This window comes from Nannospalax galili, unplaced genomic scaffold (assembly GCF_000622305.1).
Source record: "Nannospalax galili isolate Female #2095 unplaced genomic scaffold, S.galili_v1.0 scaffold296, whole genome shotgun sequence".
NCBI classification, from domain to species: domain Eukaryota; kingdom Metazoa; phylum Chordata; class Mammalia; order Rodentia; family Spalacidae; genus Nannospalax; species Nannospalax galili.
In genome coordinates this window covers 3,079,399-3,086,911 of record NW_008340113.1, presented here as the reverse complement: position 1 = coordinate 3,086,911, position 7,513 = coordinate 3,079,399, and positions in this window count along the sequence as shown.

The window sequence follows — 7,513 nt, the reverse complement described above, 5'->3', positions numbered from 1 at the left end:
TATAATGAAATGCTTCTTCGAAAAAATAATATATATATAATAATATGTGCATGCATACACAGACATAAATAAATAAAATAAAATAAAAAAGGAAAAGGTTATAATAATTAGAATGCATATTATACTCATATGAAGTTTTCCCCCAAACAAACAATAGAAATTGAAAAGAAAAAGACGGCTGAGATTTGTTAGTTGTAGAGCACTCTTCTAAGGTTCAGTCACTAGTGCCATAAGACAATAAGACTGAGCAAAATTCACTTATGGACAAGAGTCAAAATTCCTGTTTCTAGACTAGAAAAACCAACCAAAGCCTTTCCTTGCCCTTTGAGAATTCCAAGGAGTTTGGTTTCTGTGTTTCTTTGTGTGTGACTATGTGCATGTGTCTGGGTGTACCCGGCACTACAGTCGCACAGACTCTGTAAAAGACCTCCTATACCTTCCTTTGTTGGCTGAATCGGAAACCTGGGGAAACCTTCAGGAAGAAACAGCGATTTTATACTGAAATTGTTTTTCAGCAATGATGAGAATTTCCATTGTCTGTAAGTCTTTCTCAAAGCATAAATCACTTAAAAATATGTCAGAAGATGTCATCCTTTATTATGCTCAAGATTCTCTTGTCCAGTTTCTGTGCATAACTTTGTCATAGGAGCACAATAAACATCAAAGACAGACAGTCAAATTCATTTGTGTCAGCTGAGCAACCACTCAATATAGTTATTTTATGTTGTTGGATTACTTTAATAATACTACATGATGAATATGATATTAGTACGGATTCCCACGCAAAGTAATTTCAAAGTATTAATAGGGTAAGAACATAAATGTTTCATGCAAAAATTTATAAAATATTTCAAGTGCATTTAACTTTCATGGGGTTATTAAAAACAAGAATGAAGTGCCATGTTATTCACTGCCTTTTCAGGTAGGAAAGATTTAACATTAGTGCATATTTAATCCTACTTATTCCCTGTCCAGTACAGCTGTATTAATGCTGTTAAAACCAGTTACTGCATCTTAGGCCAGCCTGTGTTGTTTGTTCCTGGAATCCACATCATTCATTGCAGTAATTATTTCACACTGCTCATCAAGAAGTATCTAAGTAACTGAAAGCCAGGATATCACTCCAAAATTTGATTCTGAACCACCCAAATGAACCAGTATCATTGGATCTGAAAATTTTAGTTTTTTCTAATGCTTATAATTACTTTAGGTTTCTATGATAAGAGATGTTATCCATTATATCTCAGAGTCATTACAGGCTGCATCACATAAATGTCTCAGCAGTTAAGGACACTTGCAGACTCTCCAGGTGTCTGGGTATTCTTCCCTGCTCTGCCTGTGTTTGCTTTTTGTTTTATATTTTCAAACACTGAGGCTAATGACACAAAATCTTACAAGAAATTGGCCTTTATGAAGATAATTTATTCACAGCTGCAGAGATATCATGCCTATATAGATAATTAAATATAATATGAGATATATTATATGTATATATAAATCATATATATGATATTAAGAATCATATTCAGAATATCTGATGTCTCATTATTGTAACAGGAAAACTGTAGTAAACCACAACTCATGGAAACATACTATAGGCCCTACTAGTTAAGAAAATATAATTTGTATTTATCTATGTCAATTATATTGCAAAATAAAAGAGAAAAATTCCATCGTAGAAGCATTTTTGCGCTTAAAATGTCAAAAGAAAGCCAAGAATGGTGATGCTGCCTTTATCCCTGCACTGAGGAAGCCAGACCAGGAGACTCACACTCAGTCTGAGCCAGCATGAGTTACACTGAGACCCTGCCTCAAAACATCTGCATATGTGTGCATATGTGAGTATATGTATGTGGTGTGTGTGCTGTATGCACCTATGGTGTATGTGTGTTATATTGTGTGCTATAGGCATGTGTGGTGTATGTATATGTATGTATGTGGACACATGTGTGTGACGGAGCACACTCCTAGGGGTATCCATGTGAAATGCATATATCAAAACCTAGATGTTTTTCTCAGTTCCTCTTTACCATATTTTTTGAGAGAGAACTGCTTGTTTAATTTGGAGTTTGCTATAGTCTAGGGATCTGAATGTCTCTACATCCCCGTGATGGGATTACACACATGACCATACCCTGCTATTTATTTAAAGATTTATTTTTGTTTTATGTATGTGAGTGTTTTGCCTGGATGTATATATGTGCTCCACATGCATGCAGTGCCTGAAGAGGCCAGAAAAGAGTATTTGATACCTTGGAACTGGAGTTACAGACAACTGTAGTCCACCATGTGGGTGGTGGGAACTGAACCTGGGTCCTCTGTAATGAGCAAGAAGCCATTCCACCAGCATAACTACCACCCCCATTAATTTTTGCCATGGGTACTAAGAATCTAAAATAAGGCCCTTATACTTTCAAGGATAAGCAGTTCACCTACGGAGCCATCTCCCTAATCCCTCAAAACAAATTAAAAAAAACCTTATTTTTGCCCCATTTTCTGAAATGTTCCCTGAATCTTGTCATGGCTCATATTCAGTTTTGTATTGTCGTGACCTTAACAGGCTCCAATGAATAGTTTCAATCCAGTGGTCACACAGATGGCCCTGTTTAAATTAAATGGGTCATAGAACAGAATCAAAAGTCATGAGTATAGGAAAGGGACTGGTAGGGAGGAGAGGGGCTTGATAGGGATGTGAGGGAGATAAGAGAGATTGGAGGGAAGAGTAATCAGAAGGCATTATGTAAAGAACAAACTTAGTTAATAAAAAAGTGTCTTCTGTACTGCTGTATGAATATTAAGAGTTTATTTCTATTTCTGTGAAGAACAGTGAGTTTTGATTGGGATTACACTGACTCTGCACTTTGCTCTTGGTGAGATGATCATTCACAATATTCAAGTCCGTTAGCATGGGAGGTCTATCTTTTACTCTCTTCAATTTCTTTCTTCAATGTTTTAATCTCCCCCTCTCTCTTCCTAACGCTACTGTAAATGAGATTGTTTCCCTGATTTCATTCCAGATTTTTTTTTTGTCATTGGTATATTGGAAGGGTCCTGATATTTGTATGTTAATTGAGTGTTTAGGATCTCTCATGAATAGAATCATATCTTCTGAAAAACTCATAATGGAAATATAAAGTCACCAGATATCCATAGCAATCCTGAGCAAAAAAAAAAAATAATGATAATAATTCTGGAGATATTACATACCTTATTTCACATCATACAATAGAACCATGACAACCAAAATAGCATGGTATCGGCAGAAAAACAGACAGATAATTCAATGGAATAAATAGAAAAACAGAAATAGCCACCTGGTATTTAACAAAGAGACCAAAAATGCACAATGAAGAGAAGTCAGCATCTTCAACAGATGGTGCTGGGAAAACTGGGTATTCACATGTAGAAGAATGGAACTATATCCCTATGTCTCACCTGTCCAAAAATATCTCCAAATGGATCAAAGTCCTTAATGTTAGATCCAATACTTTGAACTTGTTAGAGTAAAATATAGAGAAAATGCATCAAAATATACGTGTAGGAATGGACTTTCTCAATAGAATTACAGTTGCTCAGAAATAAGCTCAACAATTGACAAATGGAAACTCATGAAATTAAAAAGCTTTTATACACCAAAGAAACAGTTAATTGAGTGAAGAGATAGTTTACAGAATGAGAAAAAATATTTAACTATATATATGATCAGTGATTAATATTAGAATATACAAATAACAAAGAATGAGCAAGAAGTCAAAAACCCAATACATAAATGACCTAATGAAATAAGTTAGTTCTCAAAGGATGAAACACAAATATGCAATAAGAATGTGAAACAATGTTCAACCTCAGTAGACATCAGAGAAGTATAAGTCAAAACTACACTGAGATTCGGTCTCACCCCAGTCAAAATGGGAGTCATTAAAAGCAAATAACAAGTGATGCTGGTGAGGATTTGAACCAAAGGGACCCTTTATAGACTGCAGTGGGAATGCACAGAACTGCAGCCGCTGTGGAAGCTGGTAAGGAGGTTGCTCTAAGGAACTATAGCTCATGACCCAGTTACATCACTCCTGGAAATTTGCCCAAAGAACTTCAGGTTAACATACCCCAAAGACACTTCCACATCAGTGTTTACTGAAGCACTATTCAAAATAACTCAACATAACCAACATATCTTTCCAACAGTAGAGGAATAAATAAAGAAAATGTGATAAATATACACAATGGAATTTTTCAGTCATAAAGAATAAAATTGTCATTTGCATTAAAAATAGATGCAAATGGAAATAATCATAACAAGTGAATTAAGCCAATTTCAGAAAGATAAAAATTGTATGTTTTCTCAGGTTGAGTTTCTAGATTTTACATAGGCTCATAAAATCATACACATGTGCGATCATACATCCATTTCTATGTACATATATTTTATTGTACAATATATGATGACATATACATATATATGTTCATAATAGAACATGAAGGTAGAAGCAAAGCTAAGGAGACAAAAGAGGCTCTAAGATACAGAGGGGACAAAAGAGCAGAAAGCAATGCAAGGAATATGCTCAACATACAAAATCTACGTCTACAGAAACTTAAAACACAAGTAGAATGTGGGACGAGGGTGTCAGAAGAAGAAACAAATACTTGTGAAGAGAAAAATGAAGTTATTTGGGAGCTACAAAGAATTAGGTTTTTTAAACATTTATTTGTGAGTGGGCATATGCTATGCACATGTGTGGAGTCAGAGGGCAGCTTGTGAAACATGATTCTTTCCTTCCACCATGTGGATTTCAGGGACTGAACTTAACAGGCCCTAGAGTTAAGTGTTGATAATGTTTCTGTCACTTAGTGGCTATGAGGCACTAAGGAACCTTCTTAACCATGTTCAGTCCTTTCCCAATCTACCATTTCTACCCGATCACTATAAAATTCTACTTCATGTATTGTATGTGGAGAAAGAAGAGAATATGTGTGTTGTGAATAAAAATCAACCATGACTTTAGTAATATCAATGGTTACCTTTGTTCTTTAGAAGACTAATACGTCTAGATTCACACACACACACCCTTGCTAACATGCAGACATGTGAGCAGACACATGCAGACACATGTGTAAAACACCTGGAACACATTTTAGACACATGACAGCAGTCTCTGAAATACAGGACACATCTTTTTTAAAAATGTCAAAAGGAGACATCTTCGACAGAAAAAATATCTTTTTTGAAAAATTACAGATTGTCTTTACAATCTTCCCATTTCTGGCTTTTTTAAAAATTCTTCTGAGACAGGGTCTCGCTGAAGTCCTTGTAGCTGACCTGGATTTCACTATGTAGACCAGGCTGGCCTTGAACAGAAATCTGCCTGCCTCCGTCTCTGATAAAAGGCATGTGCTACCCCACCACACCTGGTTCCCATTTCTTTACATATATCTCATGTGAGTAGCTGGACTCACAGTCTGTAATGCTGTATTCTTTTAACATAATGTTTTGTAGCCTCCTGAATTTAGTTATGTCCATTAGTTTGTGAAGGATACAAAATATATGTTAGCAGGCATCCTCACATGTTCCTGGATCAAACTCCTCAATGGAATTTTTCTTTAATTTGTAGTGGAAATTTATTTTCTAATATTATCATTTCCTGTTACATATTTTTTAAAAAGGGTTTGTACTGTAGAACTATCTTAGTCTTTTAAATACATTGAAATTACTTTTTGTATTTCATGAGTAATTTTACATTTGATTAATCCTCCCACATCAGACATCAGAACAAGAGAAATATCCTTAACGCATTTGAAGTAGTGTCACTTCACAGAACAAGTTCAACCTAAGCACAAAGCTCCTTTGCAGGGAAAATGGAACTAGAGAAAACCAGGAATGTTAGTTCTTTCTCGTTCATATGAGGAATCGCTTAATAATAAGAAATGGCAAGCTACCTTTTTCTACTGACAATATTAGGATGATAATGAGAAACTAATGTAATTATATATTCATTCTCCTGATAGGTTTTACAATAAGATTGAGGCAGACAAAAAATAATTATCAGTTAGTTACCTCAAAGGAAATAGGAGTGTTAAGAATGGTCCTGGACCCTGGCGTGGTGGGCCACACCTTTAATCCCAGCACTTGGGAGGCAGAGGCAGATGGATCTCAGTGAGTTCAAGGCCAGCCTGGCCTACCTAGTGAGTTCCAGGCCAGCTGGGGCTACAGGGAGACCCTGTGTCAAACAGACTGAAAAAAAAAAAAAGTGGTCCTGTGCCAAAACATGTTCAGTTCTTGCTGATTTTACAGAAACTCCTTAAATTCCTGTCCCTGCTCCCAGAGTCCCTTATTGATGGTCACTGCAATGAAAAGTACCTTTAACAGGCAGCGTACCATATAGCAGCCCCAGGTATAGATCCCCCAGTTCCACAAACACATCAGCAGTCCCAGAATTAAAGCAAACAATGTCTCAAAATCTTGGGAATTTAATTTTTGTTTGATATATTAATTTTATCATTTCCTGTTACATATAAAAAAGGTTTTTACTGATCCCAATCAAAATAGGGAGAAAACATTTTGGTGAATTATTGTTCATGAGATGGAATTTCTTTGTGGTGAAGGCACAAGGAAGTTGGAAGGTGTAAAACTAGATTTATGTTAACTTTTACATTTACAGTTGAGACAAGCGGCTGGTTTGTGATGGTTTTAGAAATTTCTAATTCTATCAGGTTACTTGGACCAAAGAAAAATCCTCCTTTGTGAACTTTTTGAACAGCGTTTTGAATTTTACAACATTTAACATATGTTCCTAATATTTTATAGCACTTTTAATGTTTTTGTCCTTTGTAAGTGGTCTTTGAAAATTAGGTGATAGTAAAAGACAGATAACAATAAAAATTAATTTTGTGTATTTGTGTTTGGGTATAGTACCTGCATGTATGTAACTACACCCATGTTGTGCAGTGCCCATGGAGGTCAGGAGAGGACATCAGATTCCCTTGGAACTGGAGTTATAGACAGTTGTTAGCTGTCATATGAGTGCTGGGAATCAAACTATAAAATTAAACTTATTGTGAAAAAATAACAATGTCACTGGAATAAGAAAATAAGAATGAGAAATAGTATTATAAGATAGGGCTCAACTTGGGAAATGAAGTCTCTATTTGGGCCCGCAGAAATAAAAAGATGGGAGTGTTTTGCATGAGGCATATTTGTCGAGTTCTGGTCATTATTTTCAGCAAGCATTGCTGTTACAATACCAAAGGACTTCTTGTTTCCCAGAATCCCGTGCGGTGGTGGTGGCGCACCATTTCCTTCTCTTCTGATAAAAGTGGTGCTTAAGTCCAATGTGGTCCTTGAAGCCAGGCTTGCTACTTGTGACATCAGCACCTCTGTGGAGCTTAGAAATGCTGCGTAGGCAGAAGCATCATGGGGAGAAGTCAGAGGTCAGCTTAACACACAAACCCTCTTGTGCCTGACAGTGTGAAAGGATGCTGATCTAGACACTCTAAGCCGTCAGCCAGTGTGTAAGGA